Here is a 24,907-nt window from a genome sequence, read left to right as displayed (position 1 = left end):
CGGCTCAGAGCCTCTGCTGGGTGCAGGGCACATGGGAGGGCACCTATCCAAAATCAAACTGGACAAAAACTTACAGAAAAAAATAAGTAACTGGGGGTACACGCCCCAAAATCTGCTCTGGGCCAGGACAAATTGTATACCCCCGGAAAGGGGAGGGTGTCCCCTACAAGATTCCACTGCGTCCCGCCTGGCCCAGAGCCTCTGCTGGGCACCAGACACTCACAAGGGCATCTATGCAAAATCGAACTGGACAAAAACATGCAGGAAAAAATAAGTAACTGGGGGTACACGCCCCAAAATCTGCTCTGGGCCAGGACAAATCATATACCCCCGGAAAGGGGAGGGTGTCCCCTACAAGATTCCACTGCGTCCCGTCCGGCCCAGAACCTCTGCTGGGTGCAGGGCACATGGGAGGGCATCTATCCAAAATCAAACTGGACAAAAACTTACAGGAAAAAATAAGTAACTGGGGGTACACACCCCAAAATCTGCTCTGGGCCAGGACAAATCGTATATCCCCAGAAAGGGGAGGGTGTCCCCTACGAGATGCCACTGCATCCCGCCTGGCCCAGAGGTTCTGCTGGGCGCAGGGTACATGAGAGGGCATCTATCCAAAACCAAAGCAGACAAAAACATACAGGAAAAAATAAGTAACTGGGGGTACACACCCCAAAATCTGCTCTGGGCCAGGACAAATCATACACTCCAGGAAAGGGGAGGGTGTCCTCTATAACATTCCAGTGCGTCCTGCTTAGCCCAGAGGTTGTGGAGGCCGCAGGGCGTGTATGATGGCATGTACTCACAACTAAAATGGACAAAAACATTCTCTACAAGAATCCATGGCTTCCTGACTTGCCCAGAATTTCTTGTGTGCAGAAGGAGTGGATCTGAGCAACTATACATACCCAAATGTTTAAATTAGGTAGGGGGAAAAAGGATCTGGTGGTGCCCACCCCAAAACTTTATTTGAAGTATTATATATCATTCATTCATTCATTTCATTCATTCATTCATTGACGATCACTCGTGGCCGAGTAAGACTGTAAGGTCTTTAGCGGTGGGTCCATAAGTGACTGTAGAGGCCAATTCTGGATCCACACAGCATCCCACAGTGAGGACATAGGTTTCCAGATGGAAGATGGTCACAATGAGGATTTGCTTGGCGTGCCTTCCGCTTAGCTCGCTTGTCCCTTTTGCCCTCTACTCGTGCTTCTTCAAAGTCCATAGCACCTTTGATAATGGCCGACCTCCATTTGGGACGTTTATGGGCCAAGGCTTCCCAGTTCTTAATGCATGTTACATCTTTTAAGATTAGCTTTGATAACATCTTTAAACCTCTTTTGCTGTCCACTGATATTCCTTTTTCCATCCTTAAGTTGGGAGCAAAGTACCTGCTTTGGAAGACAGCGATCAGGCATTCGAACTCAGATGATGCTGAATTTCAGCATCGATGTCAGCTTTTACAGAGAGATGGCTGCCAAGGTAAGAAAATTGATCGACATTCTCCAGCATTGCACCATTAAACTGGATTGACGGTGCTACAGAGGAATTGGTTCGCACTTGCTGATGAAGCACTTTGGGTTTTTTTATGTTAAGCGAGAGGCCAAGCTTTTCATATGCTTCTGCAAAGACATTTAGGATAGTTTGAAGATCTTCCTCTGAATGTGTGGAGACTACATTATCATCGGCATATTGAAGTTCTATGACAGAGGTTGTAATTACCTTACTTTTTGCTTTCAGCCTACTGAGATTAAAAAGCTTTCCATCTGTTCGATATGTGATTTCCACGACAGTGGGAAGTTTCCCCTCAACAACGTGTAGAATCATGGCGATAAAAATAGCAAATAAGGTCCGAGCAATGACACATCCCTGTTTGACGCCTGATCCCACTTTGAATGGATCACTTTGAGAGCCACTGTTATCCAAAATTGTTGCCCTCGTGTCGTCATGGAGGAGTCGCAAAATATTCACAAATTTATCAGGGCATCCAATTTTCAGAAGGATGGTCCAGAGGGCAGTTCGATTTACAGTATCAAAGGCCTTAGTCAGATCAATAAATGCCATATACAGAGGTCGGTTTTGCTCCCTGCATTTTTCTTGAAGCTGTTGTGCAGTGAAGATCATGTCCACTGTCCGCCTGGAAGGGCAGAAACCGTTTTGGGATTCAGGGAGAATGTCTTCTGAAATAGGTAGGAGGCAATTTGCAAGGATCCTTGCAAGGATTTTACCTGCGGTAGCAAGAAGAGAGATACCTCGGTAGTTCCCACAATCTGTTCTATCACCCTTCTTGAAAAGAGTGATAATTATGGCATCCCTAAAGTCTTCCGGGATCTCCTCCCTCATCCAGATTTTTTCGATGAGTTTATTAAGTTGTTGTGTAAGTTCAGGCCCACCTTTTTTAAAGACTTCAGCAGGAATCCCATCAGGTCCACTAGCTTTGTTATTTTTCATTTGATTAATGGCTTTACTGACTTCATCCAAATTAGGGGATACTGCAAGCTCATCTCTAATTTGTTGTTGTGGGATTTGCGAAAAGACCTCATCAGCCACAATAGAGTTACGATTAAGGAGATCGTGGTAATGCTCTTTCCAATGCAGTGCAATAGACTCTTTGTCCTTTAGAAGTTTGGTACCATCTATTGAACGTAAGGGATCTGTACCATAATTTGTTGGTCCGTAGATGGCCTTTGTGGCATTAAAAAAGCCCCGTGCATCATGAGCATCTGCAAAATGTTGGATTTCTTGAGCTTTCTTTATCCACTGGGCGTTCTTCTCTAGTTCTTCTTTGGACCTCAGCCTTTGCACTAGCATAGATTTTTTTTCTTAGCAGCACAGTTAATGTCTTTTTGCCATATCTGGAAGGCTTTCCTTTTCTTGTCAATGATATGTTCAATCTCACTATCATTCTCATCAAACCAGTCCTGATGTTTCTTAGTTTGGTATCCAATAGTTTGTTCACATGCTGCAATAATGGATGTCTTCAGTTTAATCCAGTGTTCCTCGACATTTTCAAGGAGTTCCGTCAGTAGATGTTTCTTGAGAGTTGTTTGAAAGCAAGCTCGCTTAATAGGATCTTGAAGGGCATGGGTGTTCATTTTATGCCTTGGTTTTCTTCCTTGGAGCCTACGTTGAGGAACAATATTAATGGCCATAGTGGATTGAATTAATCGGTGATCTGTCCAGCAGTCATCGGCGCTCATCATGGCCCTGGTGAGGAGTATATCACGACGATCTCTGGCACGGACAATTATGTAATCCAGGAGATGCCAGTGCTTCGACCGAGGGTGCTTCCATGATGCTTTAAATTTATATTTCTGTCGAAAGAGTGTTTGTGATAACAAGATTATGCTCTGAACATTAACTCAGAAGTAGAGTTCCATTCAGGTTGCTATTGCCAACTCCTTCTTTCCCAAAGATTTCTGGCCATAAATCAAAATCACGCCCAACTCTTGCATTGAAATCGCCCAGGAGGATAATTTTGTCCTCCTTAGGTATCTCTGATAAGATGGTGTCCAGCTGGGTATAAAAAATTTCCTTGATGTCTTCATCAGCATCTAATGTTGGTGCATAAGCACTTACAATAGTTGCCTGCTGGTTTTTGGCAAGTTTTAATTAGAGAGTTGAGAGTTGTTCATTAATGCCAGTAGGAACTTCTGACAAGAGCTTCACAAGATCATTTTTAATAGCAAAGCCTACTCCATGTATTCGTCGTTCTTGTTCAGGCAGTCCTTTCCAGAAGAAGGTGTAACCACCATTTTCTTCCTTCAATTGTCCCTCTCCTGCTCTTCGAGTTTCTTGGAGTGCTGCTATGTCAATACCAAAACATCTCAACTCCCTCTCAATGATGGCAGTTCTGCGTTCAGGACATTCACTATCTGTATTGTCCAGCAATGTCCGTATATTCCACGTTCCAAAGTTCATTTGTCTTTTGCGACTGCTAAGTGGTGACCCCACTGGACGTGGTAATCCAGTCAGGGAGAGAGATGAGGCAGACTATATTTAGGGCACCTTTTCTAGCACCTTCCCCATAAGGGGTGAGCAGAGTGGATCCTGAATCGGAATGCTCAGTCATGGATACAGCTGCCGAACAACTCAACTGCCTCGGTCCTTGAGCCAGGACTACTGAGTCTGTATCCACTGCCCATGTGCCGGTCCATGACTAGCGGCTTCCAGATTTCACAGTCCTGCCCCCGTTGCCATCCGCCGATCGCCATGTGACTTTTGGTTTGGTTTGGTTGGAAGACACCTGTGCGTGAATTTGTTTTATGTGGGGAGATCAGTGCACGGCGATCAACACACAATCTTGATAGAAAAAGGCTTTGATCCCACAATGATTGCAAGTCTTTTATCTGCTGCAGCCTTCATCTGCCTTCACAGCCGTTGTAACATACACATTGTTATCCTCCGCTTGTTCTGCCGTTGAGGACTTTCTTTGATTGTTCTTTGTCTGGTTCCTCTCCCTTGACCTTACCGCCATGGATGACCCCGCTGGGAGTACATGACTCCCGACGGCATCACTCACAGGTTTCATTGGAACACGCAAGCCCACTCACTACTCCAAGGTGACGATCCATACACATATTCATACAGGACAGGGTCCTCTACAAGATGGCATTGGTTCCAACCCAGGTCAGAGCTTTTTGTTCAGTTATAGCTCAGACAAGGTCATTTATCATTTCTGATTTTAGAGTGTTTTGAACTGTATTTAATTATGCATTTTATAACTTTTGTGATCCGCCTGAAACGTTTTAGTTAACTGCAGGGAATAAATCTAAACAACACCAACAACATTAATTTATGTATCAGAAGAATAGCCAAAATCTATAGGAAACATTATAAGAAACTTGGATGCCCATTCCAAATTATGATTTGGGGCACCACGAATCATAGTTCCACACATCAGGGATACTGTCTTCTATTAGATGCCATCCATGCATAGTTTAGAGTCTCATCTATGAAATTACATCTTTATGCTTCTTGAGTGAATCGTTGTCTGGTGATCCGGCCAAGTTTCCATCTGCCATGGCACCAGATAACATAGAGTCATACTGTGAGAAGAATTGTTGTGCATTTGATTTATTATATCTCTAAATAAATTACTACACATATATATTATATTTCTCCAACAGGTAAGAACCAAGTATACAAATGAACATATAAACAAGTGCAGACTTAATTTAAAAAACAAATAAGGAAGTCACATTTATCAGAACTGGTAAAACGGTAAAAAACATTTTGCTTAGAAATATATTAGAACATTTTTGCAGTTTGCAAAATCAACACCATTTGACATGGGCTGGAATTAAACAATTTCACCCATTCGAAATAATCTCCTGGTTTTCAAACATCTCTGAAATAGTAGTAGATTTAGAAGAGGACCTTCTAAACTGCACATTGCACATCATCGTTATTGTTTGGTCCTTTATAGCCTCGTTGCTACAATATGACTTGGAGTACTATTTTTCTTTGTGAAGTCTTGGAACAACTCATTTGTTGCACAAACATCACCACATTTGCCCAGGGTGGCAAAAAAGTGATACCCCCCCAAGTCTTTTAAAAACATCTTAAAAACAAAAGATCTTTACAAAATCAAATACAAAACATTGAAAAACACCTTTTGAAAATTACAAAACATTGTTGAAAACATCTTGAATATAATTCCAATACAGATGCACACTGGGACAAGGTCTCTCCTTAAAAGGGTTGTTGAAAGATGGGATTTTCTTATGTTTAATTTTTGTATCGGTCTACCCTCTTACTCACCTTGTTACAGCTCAAATATTATTATTTCAAAAAGCCATTGGTATTGGCGACAGAAGGAAACATGGCAGGTTAAACAACAATGATTTCTTGAAGTTGTAATTTCATAATTGACACTAAAAAGCATTCATGGATGGCATCTCAGAGAAGACACTCTTCCAGGTGCAATGTAGTATGTTTTATGGTGCCCCAAACCATCTTTTGTGATGGGCACCTCATTTCCTTATTCTTTTCCTGTACGTATTTGCTATATTTTCTAATACATATATGCCCTTGTCTGTGCCATACAGATACAAGAAATTCTGAATTGGGTGGGAACCCTCTCCAGAATGCATGGGTGTATGACCTGCAGTGCCCAAAGCATGTTTGATGGTGTAATCCCACAGTTCCTTATGTATTTTTTACATAGCTTGATTATTGTTGTTGTGCATAGATGTTGATACCTGTTCCGTATGACCACAAACCATGCCTGGCAGGATGCAGTGGCATCTCGCGGAGGACACTATTCACTTTGCTCAAGTGAATGATTTTTCATAGCCCACAGAAGATTTTGTAGTGGTCACCACAAATTATTTATTTATTTATTTATTTATTTATAGAATTTATTAGTCGCCCATCTGGCTGGCTGTCCAGCCACTCTGGGTGATGTACAACATAGGCATATAATACCTAGACATTGAAAATCTAAAAACAATGAAGATAAAATCTAGCCCACCCCAAAAGCCTGCCTGAAGAGCCCGGTCTTCAAGGCCCAGCGGAAGCTCATCACAGAAGGGACATGGCGGAGATCATTTGGGAGGGAGTTCCACAGGGTGGGGGCCACAATTGAAAAAGCCCTCTCATTCTCACCAGTTTGGCTGTTTTGACTGATGGGATGGGGAGAAGGTCTTTTGAGGCTGATCTTGTTAGGCGGCATAGCTGATGTTGCTGGAGGCGCTCCTTTAGATAGACTGGGCCGAAACCGTATAGGGTTCTAAAGGTCAAAACTAACACCTTGAATTGGGCCTGGTAAGCAACTGGTAACCAGTGCAGCTCTTTTAGCACTGGAGTGATATGATCTCACCAGCAGCTGCTTTTAATCAGGCACGCCGCCCCGTTCTGTACCAGTTTTGCCATATTTACTCTTCATTATTTTAGCTGGGAAAGACATGCATGTCATAGAGTACACCATCTTTTTTCCTGGGGTATATGATTTGTCCTGGCCCAGAGCGGTTTTTGGGCGTGTACCCCCAGTTACTTATTTTTTCCTGTATGTTTTTGTCTGCTTTGGTTTTGGATAGATGCACTCCCATGTGACCTGTGTCCAGCAGAGGCTCTGGGCCAGGCGGGACGCAGTGGCATCTTGTAGGGGACACCCTCCCCTTTCCTGGAGTATATGATTTGTCCTGGCCCAGAGCAGATTTTGGGGTGTGTACCCCCAGTTACTTATTTTTTCCTGTAAGTTTTTGTCCAGTTTGATTTTGGATAGATGCCCTCCCATGTGCTCTGCACCCAGCAGAGGCTCTGGGCCAGGCGGGATGCAGTGGCATCTGGTAGGGGACACCCTCCCCTTTCTGGGGGTATATGATTTGTCCTGGCCCAGAGCAGATTTTGGGACATGTACCCCCAGTTACTTATTTTTTCCTGCATGTTTTTGTCTGCTTTGGTTTTGCATAGATGCCCTCGTGAGTGCCTGGTGCCCAGCAGAAGCTCTGGGCCGGACGGGACTCAGTGGCATCTCGTAGGGGACTCCCTCCCCTTTCCGGGGGTATATGATTTGTCCTGGCCCAGAGCAGATTTTGGGGCGTGTACCCCCAGTTACTTATTTTTTCCTGCATGTTTTTGTCCAGTTTGATTTTGCATAGATGCCCTCGTGAGTGTCTGGTGCCCAGCAGAAGCTCTGGGCCGGACGGGACTCAGTGGCATCTCGTAGGGGACACCCTCCCCTTTCCGGGGGTATATGATTTGTCCTGGCCCAGAGCAGATTTTGGGGCGTGTACCCCCAGTTCCTTATTTTTTCCTGTTTGTTTTTGTCCAGTTTGATTTTGGATAGATGCCCTCCCATGTGCCCTGCACCCAGCAGAGGCTCTGGGCCAGGCGGGACGCAGTGGAATCTCATAGGGGACACCCTCCCCTTTCCGGGGGTATATGATTTGTCCTGGCCCAGAGCAGATTTTGGGGCGTGTACCCCCAGTTCCTTATTTTTTCCTGTAAGTTTTTGTCCAGTTCGATTTTGCATAGATGCCCTCGTGAGTGTCTGGTGCCCAGCAGAAGCTCTGGGCCGGACAGGACTCAGTGGCATCTCGTAGGGGACACCCTCCCCTTTCCGGGGGTATATGATTTGTCCTGGCCCAGAGCAGATTTTGGGGTGTGTACCCCCAGTTACTTATTTTTTCCTGTAAGTTTTTGTCCAGTTTGATTTTGGATAGATGCCCTCCCATGTGCCCTGCACCCAGCAGAGGCTCTGGACCAGGCGGGATGCAGTGGCATCTGGTAGGGGACACCCTCCCCTTTCTGGGGGTATATGATTTGTCCTGGCCCAGAGCAGATTTTGGGACATGTACCCCCAGTTACTTATTTTTTCCTGCATGTTTTTGTCTGCTTTGGTTTTGCATAGATGCCCTCGTGAGTGCCTGGTGCCCAGCAGAAGCTCTGGGCCGGACGGGACTCAGTGGCATCTCGTAGGGGACTCCCTCCCCTTTCCGGGGGTATATGATTTGTCCTGGCCCAGAGCAGATTTTGGGGCGTGTACCCCCAGTTACTTATTTTTTCCTGCATGTTTTTGTCCAGTTTGATTTTGCATAGATGCCCTCGTGAGTGTCTGGTGCCCAGCAGAAGCTCTGGGCCGGACGGGACTCAGTGGCATCTCGTAGGGGACACCCTCCCCTTTCCGGGGGTATATGATTTGTCCTGGCCCAGAGCAGATTTTGGGGCGTGTACCCCCAGTTCCTTATTTTTTCCTGTTTGTTTTTGTCCAGTTTGATTTTGGATAGATGCCCTCCCATGTGCCCTGCACCCAGCAGAGGCTCTGGGCCAGGCGGGACGCAGTGAAATCTTGTAGGGGACACCCTCCCCTTTCCTGGGGTGTATGATTTGTCCTGGCCCAGAGCAGATTTTGGGGCGTGTTCCCCCAGTTCCTTATTTTTTCCTGTAAGTTTTTGTCCAGTTCGATTTTGCATAGATGCCCTCGTGAGTGTCTGGTGCCCAGCAGAAGCTCTGGGCCGGACAGGACTCAGTGGCATCTCGTAGGGGACACCCTCCCCTTTCCGGGGGTATATGATTTGTCCTGGCCCAGAGCAGATTTTGGGTCGTGTACCCCCAGTTACTTATTTTTTCCTGCATGTTTTTGTCCAGTTCGATTTTGCATAGATGCCCTCGTGAGTGTCTGGTGCCCAGCAGAAGCTCTGGGCCAGGCGGGACGCAGTGGTATCCCGTAGGGGACACCCTCCCCTTTCCGGGGGTATATGATTTGTCCTGGCCCAGAGCAGATTTTGGGGCGTGTACCCCCAGTTACTTATTTTTTCCTGTAAGTTTTTGTCCAGTTTGATTTTGGATAGATGCCCTTCCATGTGCCCTGCACCCAGCAGAGGCTCTGGACCAGGCGGGACGCAGTGGCATCTGGTAGGGGACACCCTCCCCTTTCCTGGGGTATATGATTTGTCCTGGCCCAGAGCAGAGTTTGGGGCGTGTACCCCCAGTTACTAATTTTTTTCTGCGTGTTTTTGTCCAGTTTGATTTTGCATAGATGCCCTCGTGAGTGCCTGGTGCCCAGTAGAGGCTCTGGGCCAGGCGGGACGCAGTAGCATCTTGTAGGGGACACCCTCCCCTTTCCTGAGGTGTATGATTTGTCCTGGCCCAGAGCAGATTTTGGGGTGTGTATCCCCAGTTACTTATGATTTATGATTTTATGACATCATTATGTATTTATGATAATATCGGAATCCTGATGATTTTGATTGTGTAAATTTATTGTCGGTCTTGACGGCGAGAGTCTCCTGATTACAGCGATATATCATACAGGGTACCCCATTATTTATTTTGGAGTTCAGGGGCATTTTAAATTTGGCTTGACGTTGCTGTAGCTGTCAACTTTTCTTCTTTGTTAGTGACTGAAATTTCACACAAATAAGGAACTGGGAACTGGGAACTAGGAACCAACTTCAGCGTCGTCCTTTCCTGCTAGAAAGGTAGAGCTAGACAGGCCCGCAAAGGAGACTTTCGTCTGGGCACAAAGCTACTACCCCCGTGCTACCTTTGTACAGCATTAACAAGAAAAGAAAGAGAATGTATGCCTTGCTTGATAATCAAAGCGGAAGGTAAGGACTTCAAAGTACGAGGTGCCTGACCTGCAGTAGCTGCTGCAATAACCCAACCAATCCGAGCCAACACACTCACCAGAGGACACAGATCTCTCGTTGTCAAGCTGGTAGAAGAAAAGCAACTCTCTCCCCCTTCCCACCCTTTTCCCCATCAGCGGTTGCCGGAGCATAGAGAAGGACCTCCCCTCTGTACGGCCAGAATGAAACAGCAAGTTAGTAGCTCTTAAAGGGACCGAGCGCTAGTCCCTTTTTTTCTTGCTGAGCAATCTCTTTGAACTGTAGGAGTTCAAATAGATGTGTAGTGCAATCCTACACAGGATTAAAACCTATATTTACTGGCAATCCTATGAATGTTTACTTGAAAGTAAACATGCTCAGTGGTGCTTACTTCCAGGTAAGTTTGCATAGGCTACGATTGTATGGAGTAAAACCCATTGAACTTTATGAAACTTACTTCTGAGTAAACACGCATAGGATTGCGCTGTAAATGTAAGTTGTAATCAGAAGCCTGAAACAGAACTGGTTTTGATAAATAGTACTGCAAAGAGCATCATGAGTTGAAATCATCATTCATCATTTGTATAAGCTTGAAATGTGTAAAATATTTTACCATCTTTATTACATATGTTTCTTCACAACAAGGACCCCAAACTGTGAAAGTGACTTGCCGAAGACCACCCACTTAGGCTGCAATCCAATACATATCTACTCAGACATAAGCTCCATTGGAGTCAATGAGACTTACTCCTAGTATTAGATTGGAACCTTCGTGCAATACTTCCTGACTGTTCAGAAGTATGTCACCTTATGTTCATCAAGACTTATTCCCAAACAGGTATAGGATTTTGAAATTAGGGAAATTTGCATCAGAATGTTTTTTGATGTGCAAATTTAGATTGTATTTGCAATTATATTGTATTTGCAATTGGCATCCATTCATTATTACTAATGAACTTATGAAACAGAAAGTTTTCCATGGAAAAATAAAGCACTGGAAAATTTCTAACTCACATCACTGATGATCAGATGCAAATGAGCACAGAGCTACCTTTAATTGTAGTGCTGACGTGAATTTCAACAGCTGCAACTGCAAACCACACAGGCAGCATTTCCCTCTTCTACACAGCTCTTAAAGGTGCAGGAGCCCTGTCCTCTATTGCAGGTGCCATTTGGCCATCCTAGTTTATGGCAAAGATATGAAATCCACACCCTTTCACGTTCCCTCCCTACTTCCACACCTTACAATAATTGTGTGCTTGTTAATGATCTACTGCAGGTTGTCAAGATATGTTTTCTCAGGGAAGCATTTTTGTAGTGTGGTTTATCTCACAATCCCAGCAATGAACCTCCAGTAGTTTGTTCATAGAAAATGCTTCTCTCCTCCTACCTGTCAAATCCATTTGTGACTTTAAACTGTGAAATATATCTTTGGAAGTTTATTGCTCCATCTACCACTGAAATAACACTTATTTAACTGGTGTCAAATGCACAAGACTACATCCCTCCCTCTCCTCTTTATTTATTTATGTATTTATTTAATAGATTTCTAGGCCACTTTTCCTTCATTCACACATCTAATAAAGTGGACATGAGTCCATAAAAATAACCCACACATTACACTGTAATAAATTGCTTAGTCCTTAAGGTGCCACAAGACTCTTGCTAAGAGATTAACATGGGTACCCTTCTGAAAATAAATTAAACAATTAAAACATGAAGCATGGAACACATCACAAAAGGAGTAAAACTCAGTAGAGTGGATATAATTTCTAGAAGAGGTACTCCAGGCTCGAGCCAGCCTGGAATTTCTCCTCTGTGTATATGTGTTTGTGTACAGTTGTACACTCTGCACATACTCAGAAGCATGTGTTTGTTGTTACCTCATATGATCCTGGATAAAACCTGGCATTCAAAATGGGTTTGAGGCTGATTCCAATGTGGAAATACCTAAAATTAGATGCACCACAACCTAATTAGCAAACAAACTATATATTTATTTATTTATTTATTTTTATTTTATTTATTTATTTATTTCATTTTTAAACCGCCCATAGCGAATAGCTCTCTGGGCGGTGAACAAGATTAAAATACAATATTACAATAAAATTACAATAAAATCAGCAACAAGTTAAACGAAAAAAAAAATTAAATGAAACACATTGAACATTAAAATGCCTGGGAGTATAGCCAGGTCTTAACCTGGCGCCTAAAAGAAAGTACCGAAGGCGCCAGGCGTATCTCCACAGGTAGGCTGTTCCACAGTTCGGGGGCCACTACAGAAAAGGCCCTAGATCTAATAACAATCCTCCAGGCATCCTGATGAGTTGGTACCCGGAGGAGGGCCTTGGATATTGAACAAAGTGAACGGGTAGGTTCATAGCGGGAGAGGCGTTCCACAAGGTATTGTGGTCCCACACCGTGTAAGGCTTTATAGGTCAAAACCAGCACCTTGAATCTGGCTCGGAAACAAATAGGCAGCCAGTGCAGGCGGGCCAGGACAGGTGTTATATGCGCAGACCAGCGGGTCCTCGTTAACAACCTGGCTGCCGCATTTTGCACTAGCTAAAGTTTCCGAACGGTCTTCAAGGGCAGCCCTACGTAGAGCGCATTACAGTAGTCCAGTCTAGAGGTTACCAGAGTGTGAACAACTGAGGCGAGATCGTCACTGTCCAGATAGGGGCGTAGTTGGGCTACTAAGCGAAGATGGTAAAACGCATTCGGTGCCACCGAGGCCACTTGAGCCTCAAGCGACAAGGAAGGGTCAAAAAGGACCCCCAAGCTACAAACCTGTTCCTTCAAGGGGAGTGTAACCCCATCTAGAACATAATTATTCAATAATAATTATTCAAACGTTATGCTGTAATTCTCCCATCCCAACTGTTTTTTTCTGGAATGATAAGTATCTCTCTCCACTATATTTTTGATTGGATAGTTTGGGGAAGACTGGTTGAAATGAGGGGAATATGTTAGTCATGGGGGGGGGGGTCGAGGATTCAAAGGATCATCCAAAATGGAGAATCACAACAATGGCAACAAAGTCAAAACATCTGCAAAAGGAAGGATGGCTTTATAACAATATAAGCTCCCCCTCTATTATTATTATTTAAATATTTATTTCCCAGCAGCAACTGAAAGCAACTTTCTGGGTGGAGTGCTGGTTCTTCAAATCCCCATGGAGCTGTGAAGTTCCCTTGGTGTCATTCACAGAGCTCTTGTGAAGATAAAATAAGATAGCCCCCCTCCCCCTGGATGTCACCCAAACTCCTTGGAGGAAGGGTAGAATGGAAAAGTCATAGATCAGGAGTAGGCAGACTTCAGGCTTGTCAGATCTACTTTGTATGTTTATTAGAAGCAACCTGGAGGTAGAACTCGGGAGGGAGCTGTATTGCTGTCTAGGACAGTATCTCTGTGGAATTGAAGGGTGGGAATTTATTTTGAGATTTTATGTGGTTCTGTCAGTGAGTGGTTTCATTGTCTTCTGGTGTTTTTGCCACACATTTTAGTAGAGTGGATGGAGAAATTGGTGATAGAGGCTTGGTGACCTGCCATCCAGAGCCAGATGCAAACGATATACAGTTAGAATCAAGGAACAAGGTGCCACTGAGCATGTTCATGGGAACATAGGAAGCCATCTTCTATTCGGACAACTGGTCCATATAGCTCAGTATTGTCTACACTGACTGGTGGTGGCTCTCCAGGGTTTCAGGTGGAAGATATTCCCAGTCCTACTTAGAGATGCCAGGGACTGAACCTGACACCTTCTGCCTACACAATACATTTTCTACCACTGAGCTAAGGCTTGTCCCTAACCCCTAGCAATTTGTTTTTAGTATTAGAATTCAACTGATCTCATAGTCCTTTCTCACAAAAATGCACTCCTGGTTTCTCACCTTAGCAGTATAATTAAGTGGAAAAAGTTGCTTTGGGGCTGCTATTGGCTTTATTGATGTTTCCTTTATATAATCATTCAGAATCCTTTAGAGTAAAACAGAAACCAACAGCAGCAGCAAACACTAGAATCCTATGTGTTTGACAAACTCATTTGAATCTGTCTTGAGGTTCAAGCACAAGGTGGTTGGTAGTGCTGCCTCGTGGACACATGTCATTCCAAAGCAGCCCACAGTTCTGTGGTGGCACCATTGGAGGCATTCCTTTCCCAATATGGCTACTAACCACGATGACTATGTTCTGTCTCTACTGTCAGGGGCAGTATGCCTCTAGATATCAGTTCCTGGGATTCCCAAGTGGGGAGGGTGATATCGCACTTGCCTGTGGACTTCCAGTAGAAATCTGTGAGAACAAGATGCTGTAGTGTGTCCCTACAGATCAGGCTGATGCCAACAGGAATATGACTAGATCTCTGTGCACTAATTTCCCTTTTCAAATTTCTAAAATGGATAATGAAGTCAGTGCTGGGTCCAGAGTTACTGTTTGTCTCAGAACCTTTGAAATAAGGCTAGCTAAGGCAAACCAAAATCTTTGTACTTCTGCACATGATCATGAAAGATGAAACAGTGTTCCTCTTTCCCCACTGCCTCTTCAGCACTGATTTGAGATCTGTCTATCAATGTGATGCAGCCAGACATGGGTTAAGTGCTATCAGAGGATAACTTTGAGAGATCATTCTCTGACACTGGCGAAGTTGCCAGTGCTGAGATCATAATTTTCCCAATTCACTTCTGAAGATTTCTATCCTCAAGTCTTGGTCCTCAGCCAACTGGAGGCTCACTGTATTTCCAAAGCTGCCTGAGATCAAGAGGTGGTGCATCAGAGACAGTGTGCTCTTCTCAAGGAATGGGGACTGGACACATGCAGTTTCAAAGAGGGTGGGAGACCTAGCTAGAATTCTTGACCTATATCATTTATGAGCAAAGAAAGTGAGCCAGGGGGTATTCTGCAGGTTTGCCATAATATTAACTTCCTCCATAGGCGTCCCCTGTCCAGCAGATCTTGCAGTCTCTACAAGCTCCTTTCTTCTCCTCCCATGTATTGCCTATATTTGTCTGTATTACAAAAGCCGGGGCTGTCTAATTTAGGCATCAGTGGAGAGATATTGCAGGAGCCAAGAGTTTAACCCAGGATGGGGAAACTTTTTCAGCCCAAGGGCCACATTCCTTTCTGGGCAACTTTCCGAGGGCCACATGCCAGTGATGGGTGGGGCCAGATGCAACAGTGGGCACAGCAAATGTAAATTTTACCTTTGTACAGTAAGCTAGTTTCTACCCACACTGACACACCCCTCCGTATGCAGGCAAGCAACAGTCTGATTTATCAGATTTCAAGGATACTTTCTAGACAGACAGACAGACAGATTCAGGGTGCAATGCACGGCCAGTGAGTGGTGTGGTGGGGAGAGAGAGTGTGGCTTGGGGAGAGTTCCAAGGGCCAGATAGAGAAGCCCCGAGGGCGATATTCAGCTCCTAAGGTTCCCCACACCTGGTTTAGGCGATTTATTCCACATCTTCAAGTTGCTGCAAAGAAGAGATTGTTAATACTCAACGGCACTGACTGCGTGAGGAGAAGGAAAGTGAGGGATCTAGCTGTCGGGTTAGACTGGGTAGCTTCCATAGGAACCCACAGAAATTAGCATTGATATTACTTCTCTAATTTGTGCCGCTGCAGAGTAATAACCTAAATGTGGCATACCAAAGCCTCTCTCTTTAATATCCCTGTGCATACTTGCTCTGTTCTAGCTAGATTTCTTGCCTTGGTGCACAAGAGTCTCTGTTGGTTCTCCCCCCCCATTTTTTAAAGTTCTACTTCTGTCTACTGGTAATGACTGAAACAAAAAAAGAACCCTCAGTACGACCATAATTCATCTCACCCGTGTGTGCTGTAAACTGTGCCAGGTTCAGAGTTCCCTCTTTAGTGACGTAATAACTGGGGTGAAGTTAAATTTTCTGAGCTATTTCAGATCTTCACTGACAATTATTCCCAAACACTTTAAACTACTTGATTGGGGCTTTATGCTAATGACCTTCTGCAACTTTCACTCTTGTTCTAATGCAGTACTCTCTGACTTTGTATAAAGGACTTCCAGCCCTGCTACTAACTGAAATGCTCCCAAGAGATCCTGAAGTCTCAGAAGGGCCCTCTCACAGTCAATTAAATATAGTAATATGTCATCAACAAAAAGGCTGATGACATACATGCTCCTATTACTTATCGTGACCCCATTATTTATTTATTTATTTATTTCTCTATCTTCCTTTACTGCTGTCACCAGCACTTCCACAATTATGAAAAAAGGTTGCTGACAGCCCTGCTTGGTTCCCCTATCTAGTTCCATCGACTCTGAATCCAGTCCATTGGTGTAAATTATAGTGATGGTGGGAATACTCACTGTGCTGCTGAGTTGTGAAATTACATGTAAGAATTTGTTTCCAAAATTTAACTAAACATTTCCCACCACCTCCTTAGGTAATTGGTTCCATTGTCACACTGCTCTAACAGGAAGTTTTTCCTGATGGTCAATTGAAATCTGGCTTCCTGCAACTTGAGCCCGTTATTCCGTGTCCTGCACTCTGGGATGACTGAGAACAGATGCTGGCCCTTCTCTGTGTGATAACCTTTCAAGTACTTGAAGAGTGCTATCATAGCTCCCTTCAGTCCTCCCTTGTCAAGGCTAAACATGCCCAGTTCTTTCAGTCTCTCCTCATAGGGCTTTGTTTCCAGTCCCCTGGTCATCCTTGTTGCCCTCCTCTGAACCTGTTCCAATTTGTCTACCTTCTTCTCAAAGTGTGGTGTCCAGAATTGGATGCAGTACTCAAGATGAGGCCTAACCAGTGCCAAACAGAGGGGAACTAGTACTTCACACGATTTGGAAACTGTATTTCTGTTAATGCAACCTAAAATAGCATTTGCCTTTTTTTGCAGCCACATCACACTGCTGGCTCATCTTCAGCTTGTGATCAACAACAATTCCTTCTCACATGTAGTATGCTGAACAAAGTATCCCCCTATCTTATAACTGTGTATTTGGTTTCTTTTTCCTAGTGTAGAAGTTTGTGCTTATCTCTGTTAAATTTCATTCTGTTGTTTTCAACCCAATGCTCCAGTATATCAAGATCATTTTGAATTTTGTTTCTGTCCTCCAGGGTATTAGCTATTCCTCCCAATTTTTTTATCATCTGCAGATTTGATGAGCATTCCCTACACCTCCTCATCGAAGTCATTAATAAAAATGTTTAACAAGGAAAGGTCAGGTTTGAGCCATAATTTCTGCATTTACAGGCTGGTTGGAGAGAGATTTCAACTTATGCCTCCAACTGGTTCAATGCAATTCACACCCATAGTGCTGCTATTGTTGAACAATTGTGAGTCAGAAACCTTGTCAATCTACTTTAAATTACCTAGAGATCTACCAATAGATCCTGATGTACCCTCTGCCCACCCCTATAATAGCTCTCTATCTAAAAGCCAGTCAACTACCCCACTGTCCCAACATTCTGTCACTGCTGAGGACATAAAATCTGGCCAGAGAGCAGGATTTGTCCTATCCCAATGTTGTTCCCAAATGTACCCTCTTCGTTTCTTCTGTATAATTGAATTACTGCCATACACTCATACAGGGAATAGTAAAGTTACACACTTGGGACTCCATCCCCGATAATTTGGGACCGTAGCCTTCACAGGGATTCTTCCAGGGTGTGCATGCATGCATGCCTGTGAGTGTGCATGTATATACATTGTATCTCTGTAAGCACTGTACTCAGGATCTCAATTTCCTTAATATATAGAAGGGGTCCTGTCATAATGACAGATGTTTTGCTAGTAATAAAATAAATTGCAGCCACCAGCCCAAATTGTTATATGGATCAGCCCCTGGTGGCCACGACAGGTAACTTCAGCCTTGAAAGCTGAATAGGAATGCTGCTGCTCCATTATAATTAGCAAACAAACAAGATGGGGAACAGTAGGAGCCACTAGAAATTGACATCATAGCTCCCAGTCCACAGTAATACAGTAACAGGCTCCATTTTCTTATTTATAGCAAAAGCCATGTGGCCATTAAAATATTTTCATTGCCAAGTTGGAATTAGAGCTGCCAACTTTCTTCCAGCAGTATTCCTGCCCTCTGCCTTTAACAGTTGTAACATCAGAAGCAGAAGCTCAGCAGATGAAATGTCCATTTCATTTTATCTGCATGCCAGGAAAACCTTCACAATTGAATTTTTGTCAGCATGCAGCTCTTAAGGCACAGGAGCTTGGCCAGAAGTAAGGTTGCAAACCTGAGTAGAATGTAGTTATTGTTTTCTGTATTGTCATTTATTTAACACAAAAACATAGTTCCCCACATTTTTTGAGATGAAATTGTAACAACAGCAAAAAAGTGTTTTGGCTGCTTAGTCTGACAGGTTATCTTTCTAAGGACTGTTAAGCTGTCTGATCTGGTACCAAACAGTTTGATGGTCCATAGAAACATAAACTATCATTGAAAGGCTACAACAGTAAATATATCAACTCTTTCTAAAACAGGTAAACCCTAGTAAAATTCATTTCCTAAGAATATTTTGAATGAAGAGATATGTGTGATATGTACAGTTTTCCTGTAAGGTCCAATTCCACTAAGTCAATCAGCCTTTAGATTACGTCCTGGACCTTTCTGGAAAGCTGTGAACACTACATACCTCTTCATTCAAAATAATCCTAGTAAATGAATTTTCCTGGACAAGCTACATGATCTAAGCATCACATCATCACAAGAGAATCAATGTTCATTTAAGGGAAAAGGCTCATAAAAGTGAACGTAATATACTTAATAGAATGTAATATTCTTAACAGTCGGAGCATCATATTAAGCATCAACAGGAAATGGGATGTATACCAAAATGACATCTCTTGTATTCAGGGCCAGCCCTACCAGAAGACAGAGTGAAGCAGCAGCCTCAGGCAGCAGCTACTGACAGGCAAGGAGCAGCAGGGAGATCCTGGAGGACAGAGCTGTGTGTACATTTGCAGCCTGTGTTGTGTCCCCTAAGCTAGCCTACTGCCCTCAGGTGGAGTAAACCAGACTGACCCATGGCCAGTGTTTAAGTAAGATTCAACTATCAATCCAGTCAACTTCTCTACATGGAATGGGGGAGGCCATTATGTCCACCTGAGGCATGTATGTGACAGAGAGTGTGGGAGGATGGGAAGCCTTCATTGACCAAAACCTGCTGACAGTTCACCATTCTTGCTACATTTACCAACAGTAGAGGCCCATCTGTGTAGTGAGTTGGAGGCACACAGGTACAACTGCTGAAATTTCTTCCTTGACACAACTGTTAAAGGTGCAGGAATCCTGTTTTGTTTTTATTTTTTTGTATCTGATCACCATAAAACAGAGTGCTAAACTAGATGAACTTTTGTTCTGACTCGACAAGGACATTCTTATGTATTGATTCTTAGGTTATGCCCATTGGAACTGGAGGTTGAGAAGATCATATGAAAAGTGCATATTACTTAATGATTTATTCTACTTATACTTAGTCACTCCAGGACTCTTACAAAAAAAGGGGGGGGATGTAAAATTATAAGAACCATTAAAATATAATATAATCTGTAATAGCACCAAAATGTCAGAAAATAAAACTGAATTCCCTGCATTTGTCTAAATAAAATATATTGTTGTGGATTTTCAATCAGGTTTCTGTAAATAGAGCTATCAGTGTGGGTTGCCCTGAGGCACTACCTGGTCAGGAACCTTAGACTTAACAAAAGTGTGTTGACAGCTCTGTGATATGTTTCCATGGCAACTAATTGTTAGAGCATTTCCTTTAAGTTTTCTGAATAGCTAGCAGTGGTACTGTCAGGTTTGAGGGCTCCCTGGGTAAGGTGCTTGTTTGTGGAGGGGCTGCAACCCTGACCAGCCCCTCACTTCCTCTCTGCTGCTGTCCCACTCTTTTTAAAAAACTTTTACTGGCCATCAGCAATGGTGGTGGAAACACCTTTCTCCTCCCCTGGCTGGCTGGCTAGCTAAACAAGGGGGCAAGGCTACTTGCCAGCATTTGCTGTGAAATGAAGCACTGTACTAGTCAACTCCAAGGCTGCATCTGCCCACCATTTTAATTTTAAATCATTCCCCCTCCACCCCATGGCAATTGTGTGGCAGCAGTGAGCTGAGCTAATCAGATGGCACATTTGAGGTTGTAAGACCAATGAGGACACCAGAGCCTTGAAGTGGCTCCACTCAGTTTCTTGCTGCTCCAGTGCCCTCATTGGCCCCAGCACCAGAGCTTGGAAGTAACTAGTTACAAGTAACAAATTACTTGTAATTCATTACTTTTTCGAGTAACTAGTGGGTAATTCCTTTACATTTTGATTGTAATAGAACTAGGAGTAATTTTACTACTTTTGTGGAGTAATTGTAATGTTTCCAGCATTACTTTTGGGCATTACTTGGGGGGAAAGCAGGGGAAGTCTTCTGCTCCTTTGATTTGTGGATGAAGATCATGCACCTCAAACTGGGCTTCTGTGCAGCGTCGCTCTTTCCTCATGCTCTGTGGATGGGTAGGAGGCGACGAGGGAGGAGGCGGAGAGTGACATGGGGTGGAGTGGAGAAAACAAGTGTGTGTGTGTGTGTGTGTGTGTGTGTGTGTGTGTGTGTGTGTGTGAGAGAGAGAGAGAGAGAGAGAGAGAGAGAGAGAGAGAGAGAGTATATACTGTGTTTGCCCTTGGCACAGAAAGTGGCCTCCATCACCCTCTGTGGCTACTGTGCTGCATTTGCAGTATTTTAACTGTTTTGCATCTCGGGGGAAAATGTTTGCTTGAGTGATTGACCCTTAGTTGGTGGTGGGGCAGGGTCTGCGAGGTGGTTAAGTGAGAGAGATTATGCTGGCTGGCTGAGTGGAGGGTGGGGTTGCACTTGATATGACGTGCAGAGATCTGAGTAGTGGCCTCAGCCTTCCTCCCCACCACCCTTACCAGCGGAGAGACCACCATTGCTATCTTATGAATAAAAATAATTATTCTACCACCTCTGTATATGTTTGTTTATTCTTAATGTTGTTTTAGGCTACTTAGATGTGCCGCAGCCAAGGCCAGCACCTTGTAGGTGTTTTTTTAAGTAACGGAAATGTAATTGTAGTGATTACTTTGGAGGAAAAGTAAAGTAATCATTTACTTTCAGAGCAATTGTTACTGTAACGGTAATTACTACTTTTTTGGACCATGTAACTGTAACTGTAATTTATTACTTTTTAAAAGTAATCTTCCAAGCTCTGCCCAGCACCCCAAGAGATGGCAGCTGATTGGATCAACATGCTGCCATGGATTTGCCTTGAGGAAAATGACAGGCAGGCAAGCTCCGTGGAACCTTGGCTGCCAGTGCAGTGTTACATTTCATGGTGTCTAAGTTTTCATGGTGATACACAAAACAGTCAGAGAGAATCGAGAATTCAAAGTGTAAAAAGAGGGGGGGGGAATCCAGACCCCTGTTGGACCTCTGTCAGTGTTCACATAATTTGTTAAAATCAATGAAAAATCAGCCATGTTCACAGAGCACCGGTAATCCTTCTACTGACCTTGCCCCATACTGCTGGGGCAATACTTCATCTTCATACTTCATCTTCATACTTCATATCTTCATACTTCATCTGTCAGTGTTCACATAATTTGTTAAAATCAATGAAAAATCAGCCATGTTCACAGAGCACCGGTAATCCTTCTACTGACCTTGCCCCATACTGCTGGGGCAATACTTCATCTTCATACTTCATCTTCTGCAGTTTAAAAGATGCCTGGCTGATTTTTAATTAATTTAAGAAATTTAGCATTGGAGTCAATGATAAGCCCTGGCATGCTCACCAAGAACCAACTGTCAATGTTCTAAAAGCCAGACCCACAGCTGCTTGGCTTGCCTAATCAGGGGGCCACACCCACACCAGACTTTGCTTTCACTTGAGACAATCATGGCTTCCCCCAAAGAATCCCAGGAAGTAGTTTGTGAAGGGTGCAGAGAGGAGACTCCCATTCTCCTGACAGAGCTCCAGTGACCACAGTGGTTTAACAGTCAGCTGCTCTGACTGAAGGTCTGTGAGGGGAACAGGGCATCTTCTAGCAACTCTCAGCACCTTTCAGTAACATTCAGATATGGATCAGTGGGCCAAGAATGCAATAGCTAGTATGTTGACAGAAGCGAGTTCTTGGAGGGGTGGTGGTGTCACACCAGATTGGAACAGTTGCACCAGCTTCCAGATTGTCTCCAAGCACAATTCAAAGTGCTAATTATTACTTGTAAATTCCTAAACACTTTGGGGCCAGGACATTATTTTATTTATTTTTGCTTCTGCTACAATTTTATTTTTTTATTTTTATTAATTTTATTATGAGAGGTTCAGTTTTTAGTGTTGTATTTTTAATGTTACTGGTTGCTGTCCTGGGACTCTTGAGTGAAGGGTGAACTACAAGTACTTAAAATATAAAAATATCTAAAAGTACTGTCTCCTCCTGTATGAGCCTGCTCACTCTTTAAAACCTGCAGCGGAGCCTCTTCCTTGTGTCCTTAACATGACTGAGTGCATCCAGCAGGTATGTAGGCAAGATTGCTCTCTACAGCTACAACTAGGATATGGAACTCTTTGCCTAGGAAGGCTTGCCTTTGCTCAGTCTCTGGTGAACTTCTGCCATGTGGTTAAGATATGACCTTTCTTTTTTGGCATGCTTGAGAGATTTCACTGATCACTTGTTTTTAAGGTTGCTTTAGCTGCTGTGACCTGTCTGAAGATTGCTGCAAGATTTTTATTAGTTTTATTTGTGTTTTTATATATGCTGTAAGCTAGTGGTTCCCAAACCATTTCCCTCATGGCCCACTTGAAAATTGCCGAGGATCTTGGCAGACCACTTAATGATTTTTATTTATTTATTTATTTATTTATTTTATTTTATTTCATTTTTAAACCGCCCATAGCGAGTAGCTCTCTGGGCGGTGAACAAAACAAGATTAAAATACAATATTACAATAAAATTACAATAAAATCAGCAACAAGTTAAACGAAAAACATTAAATGAAACACATTGAACATTAAAATGCCTGGGAGTATAGCCAGGTCTTAACCTGGCGCCTAAAAGAAAGTACCGAAGGCGCCAGGCGTATCTCCACAGGTAGGCTGTTCCACAGTTCGGGGGCCACCACAGAAAAGGCCCTAGATCTAATAACAATCCTCCAGGCATCCTGATGAGTTGGTACCCGGAGGAGGGCCTTGGATACTGAACGAAGTGAATGGGTAGGTTCATATCGGGAGAGGCGTTCCACAAGGTGTTGTGGTCCCACACCGTATAAGGCTTTATAGGTCAAAACCAGCACCTTGAATCTGGCTCGGAAACAAATAGGCAGCCAGTGCAGGCGGGCCAGGACAGGTGTTATATGCGCAGACCAGCGGGTCCTCGTCAACAACCTGGCTGCCGCATTTTGCACTAGCTGAAGTTTCCGAACGGTCTTCAAGGGCAGCCCTACGCAGAGCGCATTACAGTAGTCCAGTCTAGAGGTAGCAATTGTAATGCACCATGCTAGATACTATACGATTTTTAATTATATTTTTACAGACATGCTGCAGACCACCGGAATGGAGCTTGCAGATCGGTCCACAGCTGGAAAACCCCTACTGTAAGCCCCTTTGTGCATTAAAAAACCCTGAAAGCTGGGATATAAATACTTGCAATAAAAGTACATAATAGTAAATATATGTATTTAAACTTGTTTTCTTTCTAAGGGAAAGCGCAAATGCAAATAAATGTGTTTAAATTTAATAGATTAATCTATGAATTAAACAGTGAAGAGGCAAATGATTAATCAGCTATCAGTTGATAGTCCTACTTCTAATTTCTAATCCTTGGCATTCAATTTGCTTTTGCAGCTTTATAGGAGTTTGCTACATTGGTGTTGTGAAGTGGGCAAAGCATCAGACTTGGGCTGCATATGCACTAACCCAAAATGTAGATTTTTCTCAATCAAAAATCGTTCATGCTTGTCTTCAACATGTAGTTTTCAATCTAGATTGATTCTAGATGCTGTCATCCGCAAGTGGTTACTTGATACACATTTGAAATCTTCTCTGATAAGAGTTTATTTAAAAGCCTATCATCTTGTTCAAGAAATATTTATATGCCAGAAGAAAGAAGTATTCAAGAACAGGGAGAAGGTGATGCCATGCTGCAATGCAAAATGCCAAGTGGTGCTAGAGAGCTTGAACTGAAATACCGTCTTTATGTTCCACAACTTAAAGATAGCTTAATTAGCGCCACCTCAATTATGAGATTGGAGGTGAACTGCATTTGTTTGCTGGTAGATCCAATGTTTATGATCAAGATTAAATATGTTGTTCTGCTAAGCTCAGAGATGGACTTTTGGAACTGGAACATTATGCACCTGTGCATACTAACAGTGTCAAAGATGGCAGTAATTTGCAATGTGAATGTTTATAGCATCGTAAAATGAGACATGCCAATTTTTCCAAAATTAATGCCCTAGAGAAGGAAAATTTGGCCAGAGGCATAAAAAATGGGAAATGCAAATCTATGGGAATCTGTGAATGCTGTGTGAAAGCTAAGAGTGGAAACCCACGCTTCCCAAAGCAAAGTGACAGGAGAACTAAAAGGCCTTTAGAGCTCATCCACTCAGACCTTTCAAGGGTATTTAGACCCTTGAAGACCCACTCTCAAGGAGGAAACCTTTATTACCCTTCACCGATTATTATTCAAAGTGCACTGTTATGTATCTGCTGAAAGAAAGTCAAGTGCTTCAAAAATTCCAAGACTATGTTAGAGCTGCTTGCAACAAATTTAGCTACAAGCGAAAGATTCTGAGATCTGATAATGGTGGAGAATTTGTCTCAATAGCCATGGAACAGTTTCTACATGAAGAAGGC

General features: G+C 43.3%; 1 long non-coding RNA gene across 2 annotated transcripts in view; it reads right to left on the bottom strand.

The window, feature by feature from the left end:
• Nucleotides 1-10,220, bottom strand: part of LOC133390545 (uncharacterized) — a 39,135-nt gene extending 28,915 nt beyond the window's left edge. For both annotated transcript variants that reach the window (XR_009764421.1, XR_009764422.1), the window contains exon 1: nt 10,135-10,220. This is a non-coding gene — a long non-coding RNA (uncharacterized LOC133390545). The remainder of the gene's footprint in view (nt 1-10,134) is intronic.
• Nucleotides 10,221-24,907: the final 14,687 nt, after the last annotated feature.

This window comes from Rhineura floridana, chromosome 8, assembly GCF_030035675.1.
Source record: "Rhineura floridana isolate rRhiFlo1 chromosome 8, rRhiFlo1.hap2, whole genome shotgun sequence".
Taxonomy (NCBI): Eukaryota; Metazoa; Chordata; class Lepidosauria; order Squamata; family Rhineuridae; genus Rhineura; species Rhineura floridana.
Note: the sequence above shows the minus strand (reverse complement) of the source record. Positions and strands in the feature narration are given on the sequence as shown.